The sequence below is a fragment of the Caloenas nicobarica genome, chromosome 10 (genome assembly GCF_036013445.1).
Source record: "Caloenas nicobarica isolate bCalNic1 chromosome 10, bCalNic1.hap1, whole genome shotgun sequence".
NCBI lineage: Eukaryota > Metazoa > Chordata > Aves > Columbiformes > Columbidae > Caloenas > Caloenas nicobarica.
This window is the reverse complement of record NC_088254.1, coordinates 23,268,741-23,288,094: the sequence shown is the minus strand read 5'-3', so window position 1 is coordinate 23,288,094 and position 19,354 is coordinate 23,268,741. Positions and strand designations below refer to the sequence as shown.

The 19,354-nt window shown below is 49.1% G+C and overlaps 1 protein-coding gene across 2 annotated transcripts in view; it reads left to right on the top strand.

Annotated features, from left to right (window-relative positions):
- Window positions 1-8,618: 8,618 nt before the first annotated feature.
- Window positions 8,619-19,354, top strand: part of CTDSPL2 (CTD small phosphatase like 2) — a 40,251-nt gene continuing 29,515 nt past the window's right edge. Inside the window, exon 1 of one of the 2 annotated variants that reach the window (XM_065641543.1) lies at window positions 8,619-8,639. The gene's annotated coding sequence lies outside the window, so the exon portion shown is untranslated. Of the gene's footprint in view, window positions 8,640-9,632; window positions 9,775-19,354 lie in introns of those variants that run through there. The other variant, XM_065641542.1, reaches the window with a different exon arrangement.

Below are 19,354 nucleotides of genomic sequence, written 5' to 3'. Positions count from 1 at the left end.
CCAGCTGTCTATCCGGGCTGTGTCCAGCCATCTGTCCAGGCTGTGTCCAGCCGTCTGTTGCTGCTGGGGCTGGAAAACCAGCGTCGGAGGAATCAAGCTGAAGATCCACAACAACAAACAGACACATCTTCATTTCTCAGAATTCCTGGAGCTCCCTGTCCACAACCTCGCTGAGATTGGGTCTGTTCAATGCCCTGGCAGAAGGCTGTTCCAAAGGCAAGCCAACAGCCCCAAAAATGGGGCTCGCTTCATTGGGACATGCTGCTAAAGCTCACAAACCGAAAAATGATCAGTTCTGTGTTTCACAAGCCACTTTGTGTTTTTAAAAAGTGTAGTTTGCCAACTGGCTGAAACGTGTAGCTCTCCCCAAGAGGGATTTCACCTCTCCGGGGAAGGCGGAGGCCTGAGGTGCCAGAGCTGTGATTGATTTCAGGTACGGAGGAGAGAACGTCCTGAACAAAAGGCAATGAACGCACATTTCTCTAATAAACTTCTGTCAAACACTAGCTCACTTTTAAAAAACTTTATTTTAAAATACTAATCACTGATCTGCCGATTGACATGACTACACCTAACATATTCAAAAGACGGGTTCTGTTCAGCACCAGTGTCGGTGTTTATGAGTCAAAAATAAGGCTGACTAACCTCCCTTGATTTTGTTTTTTAAAATGCAATTTTGAAATCCCTGTGCCGTTTCTGCGGAGCCGATACCCGTTTCCATGGCAATAGCAGCACACAAAATGTTGACACATTTCAGCGAGTGAGCTACTGAAACATCTGCTGCCCTGACCCAGCAGCCAGACATGCACGTTCACCCGGCGCTCCCGTTTGGAGCTGCTCGACAGGAACGCTCAGACAAAGCAGCTTCCCCACGGCCCAGCATCCCCACGGCCGAGCTTCCCCACGGCCCAGCATCCCCAAGCCCAGCATCCCCACGGCCCGGCATCCCCACGGCCCAGCATCCCCACGGCCAGCATCCCCACGGCCAGCATCCCCACGGCCCAGCATCCCCACGGCCCAGCATCCCCAAGCCCAGCATCCCCAAACCCAGCATCCCCACGGCCCAGCATCCCCAAGCCCAGCATCCCCAAACCCAGCATCCCCACGGCCCAGCATCCCCAAGCCCAGCATCCCCACGGCCCAGCATCCCCAAGCCCAGCATCCCCACGGCCAGCATCCCCACGGCCCAGCATCCCCATGGCCCAGCATCCCCACGGCCCAGCATCCCCAAGCCCAGCATCCCCACGGCCCAGCATCCCCACGGCCCAGCATCCCCAAGCCCAGCATCCCCACGGCCCAGCATCCCCACAGCCCAGCATCCCCAAGCCCAGCATCCCCACGGCCAGCATCCCCACGGCCCAGCATCCCCATGGCCCAGCATCCCCACGGCCCAGCATCCCCACGGCCCAGCATCCCCAAGCCCAGCATCCCCACGGCCCAGCATCCCCAAGCCCAGCATCCCCACGGCCCAGCATCCCCACAGCCCAGCATTCCCACGGCCCAGCTTCCCCAAACCCAGCATTCCCACGGCCCAGCATCCCCACAGCCCAGCATTCCCACGGCCCAGCATCCCCACAGCCCAGCATTCCCATGGCCCAGCATCCCCACGGCCCAGCATCCCCACGGCCCAGCATCCCCACGGCCCAGCATCCCCACGGCCCAGCATCCCCAAACCCAGCATCCCCAAGCCCAGCATCCCCATGGCCCAGCATCCCCAAGCCCAGCATCCCCAAGCCCAGCATCCCCACAGGCCAGCATCCCCAAGCCCAGCATCCCCAAGCCCAGCATCCCCACGGCCCAGCATCCCCAAGCCCAGCTTCCCCAAACCCAGCATCCCCAAGCCCAGCATCCCCAAGCCCAGCATCCCCACAGCCCAGCATCCCCACGGCCCAGCATCCCCACGGCGGCGGGCGCAGCTCCCGGCCTGGCGGGAAGGCTCGTGCTGTAGATAACTCCGACCTACGTGGCGATGCGTTTAATGTAGTCTTACAAAAGGGGCGGAGCGTACTTTGACTGTACTGGAAAACAGAAATTATTTCAGTTATTCCTTTTTTTTCCTAGAATGATTTCTGATTAGTTCACTCTTTTCCCTACACTTACTTTTTAAGTCCATAAAGAATAACAGCTCCACCCTAACATGACCCTGCAAACGCACCCCAAACTGGGTTAAATATAGTTACTGAAAAATGGGCTTCCTACTGACTTGACGTTAAAGGGAAACAGAAAAAGCACTATTCAAAAGCAACACAAAAAATCTATTTATTAATGTTCTTCCCCAATCTACACCTGAGCCACCTGTACTAACGTGCAAGGCGCTGGCGGCCAACAGTCTCCTCCTTCCTCACAGACCTATTTTGGAAAGTGAAAAACGTTCCATTTTTCCAAGGTTGAAGAAAACAGGACGTTTGGAGTTTTGTATTTATCCTTTGGAAGGAACTGTGAGGACAGCTGAATCACCCTCAGGACTGGCACTGACTACACACGTGCTTGGAATTATCCAAATAACTTTGCAATACATCATAATATTGCAAAAGTTTTATTAAGGGGTAACGCAAAGACTTTTTTCTCTGTTTCATTCCCTGCATTTCATTTTTCAATCTACTAATCCAAATCACGCTGAAAGTTGTAATAAACCGGGAGGTTATTTGGAGAGCGGCAGCCAGAGCGACGCGGTGACAGGGCACCGAGCGCTCCTGGTACAACGGCTTCGATCCATTCAGAGTCTTCAACCCCAGCGCTTCATGGGGCTAATTAGTGAAGAGTCTGATTGCTGTGGGTTTCTGACCACAGCAGGACGGGAAGAGGCTCCTCCAGTGGAGATCGGACTCTCCCGTTCTCCAGGGAACACTCGGCCGAGGGCTCTCGAGGGCGCATCCAGACCCGGCGCCCGAGGCAGGAGGGACGAATCCGCAGGGACCGAGCCCAGCGGGTCTGGGGGGGCTGAAACGGAGCTCAGAGACACCCGCGATCACCCCGCGACGTGCCCCGGCCTCCCAGAGCTGCGAGAGCGCGGCTGAGCAAACCCAGGGCTGTTCGCATCCTGTGCACAGGGGGACGGCGCCGGCCCCGCCGCCACAATCTGCAAACCCAGAATTTGGCATCCAGGAGAATAGTGGGGTAATTAAAAATATAACGCGGACCGTGGCAGCAGGTTTATTGCAAGAATTGCTTCGAACGCATTGTGAATTATCTGCATCCATTTAAACACGGTGATCTCTACCCATTTTTTAATTAAAGAATAACACCACCTTACAGCTTCAAAGCACAGTACAGATATAAACTAATTAATATATAACAACTGCGTGAGGAAGCTTAGGAAAATACTGAATTCCTCAAACACCGAGAGCTGATACCATATCAAAGACCAAGAAACTTCTTGCAATTGCCCCATTTCCTAAAGACTTTAAATGCAAAATTACAAGAGAACAAAACACCTATACGCTCTGCATAAATAACCGAAGTTTACAAACCCTCATTAGAGAAGACGGTACTTTAAAAGCACTCGCGAGTCCACGTGAATGAATGCCGTGATGCCAAAAATATTTTGCCCAAGGTGAAACTGAGAAAATACGTATTTGGAAGTGATTTTTGCTCAGGCGGTGATGGCAGCGCGGGTTCTGCCTCGGGCCAGCGCACAGCGCTGGGAGCTGCTGTCCTGCAGACCCCCCGTCAGGGGCTGCTCGCAGCCGCGGAGCAGAGCCGTGCTGCAGTCTGCAATACGAGCGCTGCCTTACACCTCAGGGACACACATGAAAGTCAAAGCTGCTAAAAATTGGGCTTGTTGAGGAGAAAAAACCCCCACGTGATGTTCCCTGCCACTGTTCTTTTCCTCCCTCCACTCCTCCCTCCTTCAATGTTTCTTTCTCTCCCTCTCCCCCCAAAAAGTGATGGGGAGGAGACTGAATTTTCTCCTCAGGATGATTTGATTCGGTCTTTGAACAGTGAGTGTGAAATCAAGGGTGTTTATCCTGCTTGGTGGGAAAAACCTCAGCACGGCCCGACTGCGGAATTCCAGGTGCCTCTGTGAGGAACACAAAGAAACGACGAACAGAAGCTGGAGACTTGGCTGGCAACCTGACCCACAATTTCAACAAGTATGAGAAATGCAGGTACCGACACCGAACAGCCAAAGAAACGGCTCCGTTCATTCGAGTTAGTCCCGGTTTTGCAGGTGTTTGGTCAACAGGCTTTGCCAAGGCTTTGTCCAAGTTCCACAGTGCCCACAGAAGCGAAGACTCGCAGATGAACCTACTTCAGTTTACACATTGGGAAAACCAAACCGATGGGCAGCATCTCGCCAAAAGGGAAAAAATTACCAAATTAAAAATAACCATATTATTCAGAATTTTAAGAACCACAAAGAGCATTCTACTTAAAATACTTGAAGACTAAAGTGACAAGATTAAAACACTTACTAAATAACTAATGGTGTATGTATTTTATTAAACATTATCATATTACATTTTCATATAGACAAAATCATAAACAGTGAAAAAGCCAAAGCCCGCAGAACAAAACATCTCTTGTAAGCAGGTATTTTGCAACAGAGCATGAGATGTTTTCAGTGAGTCACAGCGCGGTTCGCCTGGAAACTCCACAAGGCTGACGAGACCTCACACCTGTTGTCGTGCCCGTCTGCCTCGGTCTGGCACTACACACGCAGCACACTCCGCACAAACCACCGCTGAAAACTCACGAAACGGTACATCGAACCTCAGCCCCCGGTTCAATATATGACCTGCCAGAAGCCAAACCAATAACACAGAGGAAAAGGAGTCGGGTCTTTACCTGTCACTTGATGGCACCTCCACTAACGCAGCGATTCTTGCACATCCACCCCCGTCCTGCTCCCGTCAGGCTCCAGGGTTTGCTGAGCAAACACGTGCGCTGCGCAGGCTGGACGTGGAACCTCGCTCCACGAGGTCGCTCCTTCCAGACAGCGACCAAGGAATTTACACACACATACCCCAACAAAACACAAAAAAAGCTGTTTCTTCAGCTTCCATATGCCACAAGAAAAGCCCATTTTTGGTTTTTTTTTTAACTCATGACATTTTATTACCCTGAAACTGTGTCTCTCAGGCAGCGACGATCAAATGTTAGTACAAGCAGTTCGTTATTGAGCTCGCCCAAAACATGGTGCACATTATCAACATTGGTCGCATCTCTTCAAAACAGTGACTCACCAAAACTGATTAACAGCTGTCAAAATGCTCTTACATGTTCCCAAGGCAAAGAACTATACGCAGTTGAGTGCACAAAAGGTTTTCTTCTATATAAATATATTTAATACCACTGGTTTGTTGGCATGTTGGAGAAAGGCTGGATCAAAAAATGCTATTTTACTTGAAGCAAGGTTCTTGAGGTCCTTGGTTCTGAGCAGAATTAATTTCACCATTCAAAACCAGCTTCTGAAGCAATTCTGTATGTGACCACTTTATGCTTTATCCATATTACAGAGAATTTCAGGACACCATGTATCTAGCTGTTCACTGCAATCCTTGTTCAGGATATATATGGAACTTCAAGTAACCTGGGACCCAAGTATGTAACTCCATGTTACACTTCCAGTAACCCGGGACCCTTCTTTGAGGAGAGAGACTTGAATATTTAATAGGATCAAAAACCTCACTGCAATAAACTAGCAAACGTGAGACTGGGCACTTTGTGCCCCTGTGGAGAAGCAGCAGAGTGTTCTGGGCCAGGACGCTGTTGTGCCTGGCAGCGGGTACCGCACTGCGCTCGGGGTTAGCAGGAGAACAGGGGTAACGCACTGACGTTTCCGTTGGTTTGTATGTTCTTCTTTCATTACTATATTTGATTTCAATTATTAAACTGTTCTTATCTCAACCCACGAGTTTTCTCACTTTACTCTTCTAATTCCCTCCCTGATCACGCTGGGGAGGGGGCTGGAGTGAGTGTTAAAAGATATGCAATGGGACCTAAAATGCAAAGTTGTAAGATAGTGTTAAAGCCTCCACCTGGAGAGGGAAAAAGAGGGAATTTTCTGGGATAATATTGGCAAATTGATCTTTCTGAACTTTCTAGATGGCCTGAAGCTTTCCCATGCCAGACCAACGAAGCTAGAGAAGTACCAAAGAAATTATCGAATAAAATCATAGCAAGGTTTGGCTGTTCCACATTTTATAGCAGAAATAATGTAGCCTATTTTTACTCTTCTGGGGGTAAGATGGGGTTTGCATACTCCTTAGAGACCTCGGCTTCATGGAAAGGTAGAAAGAATGAATCAATCTATTAAAAAAAAAAAAAGACAATAGCTAAATTGTGTCAGGAAATTCATGTAAAATGGATAGCTGTATTGCCAATTATTTTCCCGAGAATTCGCACTACTTAAAGAGAAAAAGCAAGCCCTTTCGAAATATTGTATGGGAGACCCTATTCAGTAAACTTGACAGGAAAAACTGACCTAAATGCATATTTTGGGGAACCAGATGCTCACTGAATATATGTTGTCTTTGGGAAAAGCTTTCTCATCATTACAGAGGTATCTCCAGGAGAAAGCACCTGTGGTGCTGGATGTGCCTGTGCCTCCTGACCTGGAGATCCGTCTGTCCTTGGACCTGGAAGGACAAATCTGGAAAGAGCGGAGAGGACCCTGGATGGTGCTGCTGGTAACTAACACTGTGAAACACAAAGGAGTCAATTCCTGGATTTGCCACGCTAGATTAAAGCAAAGTATAGAGACTGGGTAGAAATCAGAAGAGATCACTCCTTTAACACTAAAACTTACAAAGACATAATGAACTGCACTTGGACTGAAACAATCTTAAACAGAAATTGACTGTATTCAAGGAGTTGCCTTAGAGTTTCTCCCAGGCCCATGTTGTCCAACACAGAGGTTCTACTTGTCAAACACACAAGGCCAGTAAAACACATACATCACACATTGTTTTTTCTACACCCCAGCTGAGTGTATTTACAGTGATCCTCCTTGCCATTCTTGGGGTGTTCCCAGGCAGTCACCTCCAGGAGAAAAGGTGTGAAGAATTTGTCAGCAGCAAGCAGCAAATCATCCTGCTGATGGATGGACCTGGACGTGGTGCAAAAGACAAGGAAACTTTCTGCTGTTCGCAGACAACAGCGCTGCCCTGCAGACCCTGCTGCGGCAGGGACGCTGGCACACGGAGCCAGCGCTGGACGCAGGCAGACCTGCCATTATTTAGCGTTTTTACATCTTACGTACACACAGAGCTAATGCTCTTTTCATGGTATACATTGTAATGCGGGGAACGCATTACAGCAGGTGGACCTTTGAACTTTTGCCTTCACAGCAATGTCAATTAGCAATCTGATTTTACATATTCCCTCCTGACACGTGGCAAAGCTCAGGGTCCTGCTGCTCCAACGCTCTCCCTGACCTGCTCAGAACCAGGGAACTCCACAGCACAAGACCACTGTGGAAGATACATTTCAATATTCTGTGACACAGAAAAGTACCGTTCTTGTTCCCATAAAGATCAGTTTGAACCCTGAGTCATATGCTTTAATCTCTCTTCTAAATGTTTTCTTGGCTTTTGTTATAAAGGAACTAGACTGTTTTGGAATTCATCTAGATTTCTGCCTGCTTTGAATCTTGCTGAATTATTTCCTCTGGCAGCTGGTTTCATTCTAATTACATGGTTGGAAAAAGTATTTCCACCTACCATTTTTCAAAACTCCCACTTTCTAAGTATCAGTGAATGTCCTTTTGGGCTTGTACTATGAGACATCACAAAGTTATCTTGCCATACTAGTTCCTCTTAATGGACTGACAAACAATCTTAATTAAGTTTTAACATGTCCAAGCTAACCTTTCTCACAGCCGATCACACAAAAAATATTCAGCTACTATAGTTAATGTGTTTAGAAATACTTTAATGCTCTAAAGGAGTAAGGCTACCTGTTCTGAATGAGGGCGAAACTGTTCCCACTGCTTTTTATTACTTCTTTTCTTAAGAGACGATGGTAAAATTAGCTTTATAATGTCTTCTGCTAAGGAACGTTAGAGCCCTGTGATAGAATTCTAAAACAAATCTTGGCTTCACAGCAGCAGATGTGGTTCAGTTTAACAAGCCAATAAATATTTTAAGTGACTAGAGAGCTGGGACTTTTATAATATGATCCAGGTTTAAAAGTTAAGAAGGGAGTCAACGGATTCTAGAAAAAGAACACACACAATACCTGTGTGGGTTTCTGCCTACTGCTAAATTAGAGAACGCGGATATAAGCTACTTTTGTGAAAACATTCCATTTTGAGCAATACCTTGAGAAGTTATCCTAACGTCATAATGCATATTAACCTGAGAACTGAAGATTTCAGACTGAAAAGCTCAGTGGACAAAAGCGATTACCAATGGAAAGGAAAAATAGATACGCAAGTTCAGTAAAATGCAAATTCCAAAGCTAACCTCGCTCCCTGCTCTTACACTTTCCTGCATGAGATGGCTGAGCTGCTTCATTGAGCCGTTCAAACACCAACACGTGCAGCATCCTCAACATCCACACCGAGAGAGGCTGCCTGAGAAAAACAAACACAAAAGAGAAAGTGGAAATAAAACTTCACACTAGACTCCAAAGGCGTCTTCAAACAGCAACTCAAACCACAAAAGTCAGCGCTGCCCTATGCGTTGGAAAGGAAGGTAAAGCTGCACCAGCCGAGGGACCCAAAGCAGGGCAGGCCCAGGGAGGGGGCGGGAGGCCGGACCGGACTGCCCGGCCGAGGGGAGCGTTTTAAGGCCCCCAGAGGGCAGCGAGGTCGCGGGCAGGGGACGGGGCACCCGGAGCGGCGACTCCCGCGGCAACGGGGTCGCGAACCCGCGGCGAAGCGTCCCCGGGGGCGCGGGGGAGCGCTGCTCCCTCCCGCGCCGCTTCTCCGCGCCCCTTGGAGCGCTCGCTCCCTCCGGCCAGAGCGCTTCCCCGCGCTGCGCCCGGCCCCGGCGCGCCCGCCTCCTCCGGGACAGAGAACCGAGCCGGGCCGCGGGCGGGCAGCCCAGGCGCCCGCTCCCCCCGCCCTGCGGCTCGCTGCCCGCCGGTCCCGGCGCTCCCCAGCCGGCAGGACCGCGGGGTTCGCCGCGGCCCGGCCCGGCCCGGCAGCGAGCGCTCCCGCAGCCTCGCAGCGCTCGGTCCCCCCGCGGCTCCCGGCGCGGCGGGGCCGCCCCCGCCTCCCAGCTCCCCTCTCAGGGCTCGGCGGGACCCCGCACCGCGCGCCACCCCCGCCCCGCGCTCCTCCTCAGAGCTCCCCACACACCTCGCCTCACCTCAGCGCCTGCGGCCCGCCCGGCTCGGCGCCAGGACAGCGAGGCGGCCGCTGCCTCCTCCGGGGGAGGCTCCCTCGGCCCCGGCGGCCCCAGGCGCAGCCTCCCGCCCCTGGCAGCGGCTCCCAGGCCGGGGAAGAGGCGGCCAGGCCCTCTCCCGCACCCCCGCTGCGCCGCGGCCCGTCGCTCCCCGGCCGCCCGCCGGGCCCGCTGCCCCAGGGCGCCGCTCCCCGCGCCAGGCCCCGGCTTCCCTCCTTCCCGGCCTGCCCCGGCGCCGCCGGCCCCAGGCCCCCCTCCCCCGGCCGGGCTGCGCCTGCGCGGCGGCCCCTCTCCCCATCCGGGTCCCTCCGTGCGGTGTAGCAGGTCGGTAGGCGGGAAATGGCGACTGGCTGCTGAGCGGCTGCGGAGCGCGGAGCCCCGGTGGCGGTGTAAACACAGCGGCGCCCGCCCGGCCCGGCCCGGCCGGCCGCCGGGGACCCGGACACCGGGGGCCCGCCTCCCCGGCACCCCGCACCCGCAGGTAAGTGACGCGGCGGCTCGGGCAGCGCGGGGTCCCAGCCCGGGATCAGGTGGGAAGGCAAGGGGTGGCCGCTCCGGAGTGACCGGCGGGAGCCTCCCCTCAGGGCCTGCCCCGCGGCGGGCCCTGCGCCCCGCGTCCCCGCCCGCCGGGCTCCGCGCCCCGCTGCGTGCGAAGACACCCCGTCCCTCCCCGCTCACCTCCCCTCGCCGGCCGCGGAGGCCAGCCAGCCCCGGCCGCGCCGGAGCGGGGGCGCAGCCCGCCCGGGCCGGCCCCTGCCCCCGGCGGAGCGGGCGGCGCGGCTGTCACCCCCGCGCTGACACCCCCCGGCTCCCCCTCTAGGCCGAGGCCTGCGGTGAGTCTCCTCCGCCCGGGCGCCCGCCGCCCCCCGTCCCGCCCGCCCCGTCCTGTCCCGCGGCCCGGGCGGCGCTGGCGCCGCGGGGGCTGCGCTGTGCGCGGCGGGGGCGCGTCCCGGGCCGGGCGGCTCAGGGGGCGTAGCTGTGCGGGCGGCATCCCGGCCCCTGCCGCACACGGGCGGGCCGTGCCCGGCGCTGCTCCCGCGGAGCGCCGCGCAGGACGCGCCTGTTGCTGGCTGTTGTCGCTGCGCCGGGGCGGCAGCGCCGGACCGTGCTTGTCGCCGGCTCCGGGGGGGACCGGGGCGAGGGTGCCGCCCCGCTGCCTCCCCGGTGCGTGCCGGGCACCGGCGCGACGCCGCAGGCTGCCCGGGCAGGGATCCCGGGCGGGAAGGGCTGTGCGAAGGATGTCAGCGCGGCTGGGCAGAGGGGAATGGCACCAACTTTGTCTGCTGTCACCTGTGAGGGCGGGAGGGGGGCAGGCGGCCGCGCCGTACTGCCCGGTGCCGGGCAGGACCGGGCCCATCTCAGCCCGTTATTGGCATTCCCTGTCAATCCTGGGAACGCGGCATGAGGTATTAGCACGTTGCACACCACATTGATTATCTGCTTGCTTCTGTGTTACTGAAGAGTACTGTACGAGCCTGTTGCTCAATTTTATGGTACTTAGGAGCACATGAGAGGACAAGTCTTATTATTTCTTTGTGCTTGTTTCAGTGAGCTCTAGCCTAGATCAGCCGAGGATATTTCTTCCTCTTCGAGGATGATTATGGCACTCGTTTTGATCCCAAGCCTATTGTTTCTGGTAGAGGTTTTTCATAGTCTTCCAGCTGCTTATGGTGCACTTTTAAACGTAATTTTGAGGTTGTATTTATTGGCTTGGCCTTTCTTGATAAGTTTCCACTGTACAATACAGTAGTCTGTGAAGAGGATCTCTAAGTATAACTATTACTCTGTTGCCTTGGGCAAGTCGCAGCCTCTTTTGCCATTTCTCCATCAGTAAAATGGGGATAATAATACCTCAGAGAGTTGTTACAAGAAGTAGTTAATGTTTGTAGAGGACTTAAAAGACCTAAGTGTTATTAATTAAGCCCCATGACACATTAAGGTAAGAGTTAGCGAACCAGGTTTACACATGGATGAACCGAGGCAGGAAGAGATTATGATTTAGCTAGAGTAACATTGGATCTGTGACAATCGCAGAAAACAAGTTGGAACTACTTCATGCTGTAGGCACAAGCGAACAGTTCTGTATAACAGATATCCTTCCAAGATTATTTGCCCCTCCCTCACTTCCCCCTCCAATTTCAAGCTTTTCTATTTAGGAGGTTTTGCCTGTTGTGACTCCAGTTGAGGGGATAGCTCCAACGACACTTGTGGCTTGCCCACTTGAAAGTGTTTCAGCAGTCATAACAAGATATATGTTCTAGGATGCAAGCCAAATCCAGACTTAAATTCCGTAAAACATTCTCCACTTTTCCCCTGAAAACATTGTGTGGAACTTAGTTAAGACTTGATCCCGTTCCAGTCAGTGGAGTATGCACTAAAGCTGACATTCCTGTTTCATCTGAGAAAGTTTTTTCATTAAAGAAAAAATTCTCTCGTCAGTCTGTCCCAGAGATTTAATGGTTCAGCTAGATCATTTTTCTAAAGTTGTAAACACTCCACATATGCTGGAGCTGTACATGCTTTTTCATAATTTAAAGGTAATTTTCCATCTTCAGACTTCTATCCCAAGTGTTGATAACCTCCTTCCACTCTGGTCATTCCCCAGCACGCTGACATGACGCTATTGCAGGCTGAACAGCATTAAGCAGTTAAAAAAAAAAAGAGTCTACTGAATTCAAAAGGAAACTTAGTCTTCATCTTACAAAGTTTTTCCATACTGTACTGGCTTTTATTTTCTTTGATCACTTGTAATGCTGCTGAGGTTGACACTAACAAAAGTAGTGTTTTCAGAGAAGTTTAAGAATCACATTTTCTCTTCTGACAGTTTTCTATGTGAATATTGCATTCCCATGGAAGAAACATTTTCACAGGTGTAAGTGGAGTAATAACTTGGAGAACTTGCACGTTTTTGTAAGAATCGATACTGAAAGTCAAACTGAACTGTTTTGGCAAGCGGTTGCAAGAAAAGCTTGAGCAGGGAGGTTGGACACGATGACCTCCAGAGCTCCCTTCCAACCTCAGCCCTTCTGTGAGTCTGTGAAAGCAGGATGGATCAAGCAGGACTGGAATTTGGCAGAAATTTAAAATTAATGTGCATTTCTAGACATAAGTATACTCTGATGGAAGCTTGAGGCTTCTTGCCTTTTTGAAGGAATAACTGGAAGTTCCAGAACATCATCATGATAATTTCAAGATCCCAGTTGAAGCCAGTGTAATTGTATAATTCTAAAATTGCCTTTTGCAGTTTATGGGTTTGCAGCTTTTCCCCATTCAGCCCCTGTCCAAGCTCTTCTCCATCCATGTGTTTTCAGGCTGGTCTCCCTGGGGAGCCAGGTCTGTGTATCGCAGGGTTTGCACTTGGGTGATGTCAGCACAGGACTGTTAGAGTTATCCGAGATTTAAAGGCTGTGGTGTCCCCGTCCCACTGGGACTACATCCTTATTCTGTACTTTCTCAGGAGCATCCCTCTCAGACAATTCTGATTCATTACTCTGGATAGATCAGATATGATGGTTCTTACTCTTATTAGCCTGGAAAGCAAAGGACTAAGTCTGAATGAAATTCTTTCATTTGCTGGCAGCTTACATTACCACTAAAGTGTTGGCACCAAACACTTGTTAAATTTAAATGAAGATTGTTTTTCATCTATTGTATATGAAAAGTTCATTTGATGTTTATACATCTCAGTTAAGTCCTCAGAAAATGCAAATATGCACCATAAGTGCATAGTTGATTAATCAAATTTATAATGGATTACAATTTTTAGGGGCAGAATATTTGAATTGCTCTGATCCTGTGAGGGAGCAGTGAGCTCTTTACAAGCTCGTTTCAGAAGAGGAGCTCTCAGGCAGGATTTTGACAGCGGCAGGCCCTATGGAGTGCTTTGAACAGGTTAATTTGCTCAAGTGCAACGTTAGTTGCAGTGCAGTGTCTCTCTTCTGATTGCTTGGAGGAGAAACTCACATACGCTGAAATACTTGAAAGCCAGAATAACATGATGTTTACATGTTGAGTTACCTAGATGGCCATTATTTAGTATTTTTGGAAAATAAATATTTTACATTTACAGGTGAAGACATTTTCAATAGCACTTGGAAACCTAAGTGTGGAATCATCCACATCTAAAGCAATCCGTTTCAGAGAGTGGATAGTAGCTTCCCACTTGGCAGTCTTAACTTTTTCTAAATAGATTACTTCTCAATCAGATCACTTTCAGTAATTACTTTGATTAAAGTCCCCTTAACTATGGAAAACAAGAAGTTCTTTCATCATACCTCGTGATCCAAGGAAAACACTTGTCAGGCCAGTCTGATATAAGAAAATGATGAGCTAAGTATCAGCCTGAAGTGCGTTTTCACCTTTGCCAGCATTGTCAGATGTGTGGTCTGACTTACATCCTTTGTTGCCTCAGTTTCCCTACCTGAGGGCTTGGTCGTTACCATTGTACGGAGATCTGTGGACAAACTGGTGGGAAGGAAACGTGCAACCGCTGGTGGACGGGATTAACTCAGCACGCATTGACCTCTGCTGCATTGGGACATAAAAAATACAGCTCCCCATGGGGAAAGGTTTCTGAGAGTCCAGCCCCATCAATCAGATTTCTATGCATCTAGCTAAAAATAACTCTAAAGCCCACATTTAGGAAACCGCTGATCTGTTGCATTAGATCTAATGAGGATCCTCTGTCCACTAAGTGATGTGGATGCCAGACTTGCCCATAAAAGAGCTGATGGAAATTGAGGTTACCCCAAAACAGTGCTACCTCCTGTCTGAATTCAGAATTTCTTCTTGTTGGGTAAGGAATCTGGTTAGAAGGCATAAAACACTTGTAGTTTTGAATTAAAGTTACACTGTTACAATAAATATTATTAAGTGTAACTTTAAGTGTAACAGTATCATGAAAATAAGTTTAACTTAGGAGCTGTTAACTCCACAACATCTGAAAAATAAGCCACGCATGCTTGCTTGAAGTATATCCTGCTGTTCATTGCCAATATGCCAAATGTAGTAGGAGGGGAAAAAAATCTAATATTCTGAAACATTTGGATTAGAATTTACCTATAGATAAATGACTTTATTTTATATATGTATAAACACACACAGTGGCAACACAGCAGGAGCATCATTATCAGCAGAGCGAGGCTAGGAAGGTGATGCTGTAGGGCATGTTAGCATCCTTGAAGCCTCATATGAAAGTAAAGGAACCTGCTCTTCTTTAGGCTGTGTTTAGGATTAGCTAATTTAAATTAATAAATTAGCAGGAACTCTGATCAAATCAGAGAAGTTCTTCTAAGCAATTTAGCTTTAGCTACACTGATCAGCCTAAATCATAACTCAGTTTACTTTAGGCCATTCTAAAACATGATTACTTTGATTCTCCCTGTATTTTAGGAGGTGCTAATTAGAGGAAGGTAGGTAATTCAATCTAAGGATTAGACTATACCACAAGGGCTTGACTGGCGCAGCAGTACCAGCCTAGTCAGTAAAACCCCCGCACAGAGGGGTTCCTTTCGCCAGTACCAGTTGCATTCGCTCTCACTAGCAGGCTTGTTACCCCAGTTATATCTGACTAGGGAAAAATAACATTTCCCCCTTGCTTTCACATTTCTAACAGGTGGAATTGTACTGGTAAAGCTTCTGGTTTAGACACAGCCTGATACAGTTTTCCTTAGGCTAGATAGAGCTTCAAGGGTACTCAATGTCTTCTGCTTGGTACACAGGGGCTGAAGGTGCTGGAGCAGAGTTCAATATGGGTATGTTGATTTCTTACCCCCGTGGTGGGATTTGGCTTCACCCGCTGTAGTTTCCTCTGGGCTTACTCTTGTGTGGTTTCTATCTCACTGCTGGGGTTTCTGAAGCAGTCACTATTTCAGGAAGGAGTGGGCTGGCTCGAGGTAACAGCTAGGCTCTATGGTCTCCTTTGTCCTCGCTTCATTTTCCAATACTCATTTGTATGAGATAACATCACCTGAGTTGCTTCTCTTTTCTCCCTTTTCCAGGAACGTCTCTCATTTTCCTATCCTAGGGGAGCTCATGTAGGTGCAGCAGGTTTCCTGTTCTATGAAATAATGCCTTTGGGCTACGGCATGATGCCTGGTCACCTGAGTGAAATCCACCACCTGGGGGGAGAGAAACCCTAGAGATGAGGATGAGGGCCGAGTTCATTCTCTTTGGAGAATGTGGCTGAATGTGACAGCGCTCGTGCTGCAGTCCCGGCTGTGGGTCTGCGCATGTCGGAGACATAGTGAAGAGGGGTGTCTGTCAGAAGTTAAGAAATAAAGAGGATAAGAGAAAGCTGGTTATTAGCAGCAGCACAGGCAGTAGTTATTGCCGTGTGTACCAAAGGAAAGCATAGTATGCACTGAAGTTTTAAGGTTTATTTTCAGAGGAGGAGAATAGAGCATACAGGAAGTAAAAGAAGTGATTTATAAATAATGGAAATATCTACAACAACATTAAAGATACTTACGGGCTTTGTATAGGCTAGACTTAAATATAGTATATTTGATTGAATTACCCAGCTCAATTTCTTTGACACCTTGAACTCTTGTCAAGAACAAGCAGTTGTAATTAAATCAATTATATATGCTTGGAAAAGCGTGTTTATTTTACTTATTAAGACAGAATTGATGAATATTAAAGAAAAAACCCAAGAAAGTTAGTGGAATCTTGATACTTTTAATTTATGTTCTTAAAAATATAGATTTGGAAGAAACTTGAATGTAGCTGAAGCGATATTCTTAAACAACTGTAATGACTGGATTTAGAGTTCCTTAGTTTTGTGTTGCTTAGGGCCGAGAAAGCTTACTAGCACTGAAGTCTTCGAGAGCTCAGTTGAAAAATGGGTTGTAGAGGTACAGTTCCAGGTGAAGAGGTGCCACGCTTAATTACCCTGTTGGACTTTTTTGAAGATCATTCTCTTTTGATAGTAGATTGGTTTATTATATACCTGGAAAATGCTTGATAATGGTCAATCTCAAACATTAATAGTTAATATAAATATGTCCTGAGTCAATTAACATAACAGGGTTCCAAACCATAAAATAGTTTAAGATTAGAAAATAAACATTTGTCATGAGTGGCCCATGCTTTCAAAATTAAAAAGCTCTTTCAAGAAGATTGCTTTTTGCTCTTTCTACTCCAAATGTATTTTCTGTTCCCTTTCCGTTTAGGTGCAAGGAGGTTACAGGAGTATGCAGAGCTGTGAATGTGCCGTTTGCTGGGTATGTGAAAAGCTCAGTGCCTGCATTTGCAGGTAGCTGACACTTTGTCAGAATTACTAGGGCAAAGGGCTTTTGTTTGTGTGATGGTTTAGTTTTGTTTTTAAACTGAAGTGACCATGCTGATAAACCCACTACCGTTGTATCAGCTTACTCAGTGTTGTCAGCCTATAAGGGCAATAGTGCGGTGCAATAGGAGCAGGTCTGTAGGATGAGTCTCTTGGCACTGAGGGCTTGATGCCCATGTTGTTTGCATTTCTGGAGGTTTCAGCTCGGTCTAGTCCTGTCTCTTTTAGTGGCTGAAGTGTATCTTCCAGTTTAGCTTCAGCTGGAGGAGTCCAGCGGTTTTGCTCTGAAACTGCTCTGTCGTGTGAACCGATGCACTGTACGTGGGATGACAAGATTTGGTTCAAAGCTTGTACTAGGTCCAAACTAAAAAACTGATGCAGAGTCATGATAAAGCACATCATGCCTTAGAAGAAGGCAGAAGAGAAGGCTTTGCACCTGTAAGTTTTTGTTGGTGTTAAGCTCCTGTGAAATGAGTGAGAAATACATGGGAGTTGACAGAAGAAGGGACAAATCTGATGTGAAAAGGCTGTAAAGAAGGGTTAAGAGCCTTCAGTTAACCATCGCAGGATAGAAGCAAATCTGTAGGGAGTTTCCCGAATGTCTGAACAGATGCTTTGTCACCTGTTACTTGAGTTCCAGGGCTCAGCTCTGCTCGTTTCCCTCTGGCTCAATGGACACTCCTCACCCACCTCTGCGCACAGGCTGCTGAATTAGCTCGCTTTGCAGCAGATCGGTGTTTAAACCAGTCTGGCTGGACTGTGTTTATCCTCTGTGTTCAAAGAGAGATTATAAAACTACGTTCTGTTTTATAACTTGTATGATACTGAAAGGATGAGGAGAGAATGATTTTTACCCCCACTTTAATGTGCAGGTTTTAAAATATTACTCCATAGGAGTTTTGATCCACTGTAGTGCTCAGGGACAAAAGGTGATAACTATTTACATGAATGGTGCGCTTAGCGTTTTTCTTCAAACTCTATTTCTGAGTTATTTTATCGTCACATTGTGTCATAAATGAGGATTCTTCTTAAAAAGATAGTCATGAGCGCAAGCTAAAATAATCCACTTAGTCATGTGTTGTTTCTTGAACAGCAGAATAGATAAGGTCTGTTTTCCCACAGGTTCGTGTTCTCTTGTGCCTTCCGGCTCCCTCAGCTCCTGTAATACCTCCGGCCTCTCCAGCCCCAGTGTTCCGAGTGTCCCCACCTCCCGTCAGAGTCGCTCCTGTTTGCTGTCCCTGCCGGTGCCAGCAGTGCCCACGCTGCCTTTGCTCGCTGCCTGAGCTGCAAACAGAACGCAGGGTTGTTCGTTCCCTGCCGTGGCTCTGCTGAGGAGCTGAGCTTTTTTCCAGAGGTAGGGCAGGAAAGGAGACAAGGTGGAGCATGTCTGTATGCAGCCAGAGTGGATGTGGGATAAGGGCTGGGCTGTGGCCATCTTTTGCTTATTGGAGATGCTAGAAGGGTCTGTTTTACCTACATAGCTTTTGATTTTGAACTTGTAGGAACTTAGTATGTTTGAAATTTCTCTCCCCCTGTGAAATCAGGTTGATATTGGTCAGTGGGTTCCCCATTTAACAGCAGAGGACTGATAAGACACACAGACAGTGCAATTGTCTAAGCCTTATTTTCTCTAGAAACCAGGCTGTAAAAGAATCAGCTGCACTAGAAAAAGCTTACCAATGCTTATGCTAAAGAATACAACCCATCAAAGAGTACATAAGCAAATGAAACCCATGACGTAAGATACTGTTGCTTTAAAAATTTGTGACCAGATGACCTTTGTTAAAATAATGTACCAAAGAACAAAAGAAACATTTTAAACCTGAATAGCTTCAGTGATCACATCAACAACAAAAAAACCAAACAAAACCAACCCAAAACCACAGCCTCATGTGTGATACTGGAGCAGCTGAGGCTGTGGTTCCACAGCAGCTTGGAAGAGTGTCTTGACTGCGACAGTCCCACTGGCAGTCAGTGCGATGGCTGGGGTGTGTGCCGGGGCATGAGAGAAGCGGGGGACTCGTCCTCCTCCAGACCAGGCTGAGCCCTCGGTCCCGCCTGCAGGGAACAGCCCTCTGCCAGGTGTTGCTGTGGGCTGTTGTGAGCAGCATCCCGGGAGCGCTGTGCCCGCGGTCCAGCCGTGCTGTGCCAGCCGGGCGGCTGTGTTAGCTGACATGGTTCTCTGTGGGCGGTCGGGGTGCAGCACTGCAACCCCACGGCCTCACTGGGTTACTGCTGGAGCTGTCCTGTCCCCTGCCAGGAGCTGTACGTTTTTATTCCGCTGCTTGTGATTCTGTGTTGAAACATTTCAGTTTACTAAGCTGCCCTAAAAATACTGCTAACTAGGGGATGAGGTGAGTGCCAGAGCTGCCTGGGGAGGGTGCAGCGCTCTGGCAGCGATGAGATGGGCCGAGGCTGCCGAGGAGCCCCAGACGGGAGCAGCAAACGCCTGTGCGTGGGCCAGGGAGCCATGCGGGTGAGAGGCTGGAGCGCCCTGTACCGCCTGCTCCACAGACACCAACATCTTGCAGCTACGCACTGAAAGGCAGCAAATGGCACAGTCCTGGAGGAATGAATAGCTCCTTAAATTGACTTTACTGTCAGAGGAAACATCACAGAACTATGAGCTGTCATATACATATAGCCGCTCATAACACACATGGAAAAGTAGCTACTGAGCTGGGAGGGATGCAGAGGAAGGAGGTATGGAAATTAGAAAGCATCCTTTCTACTGGCTGTTTTCCATCTTTTGATGGACCCAATTTGAAATCAT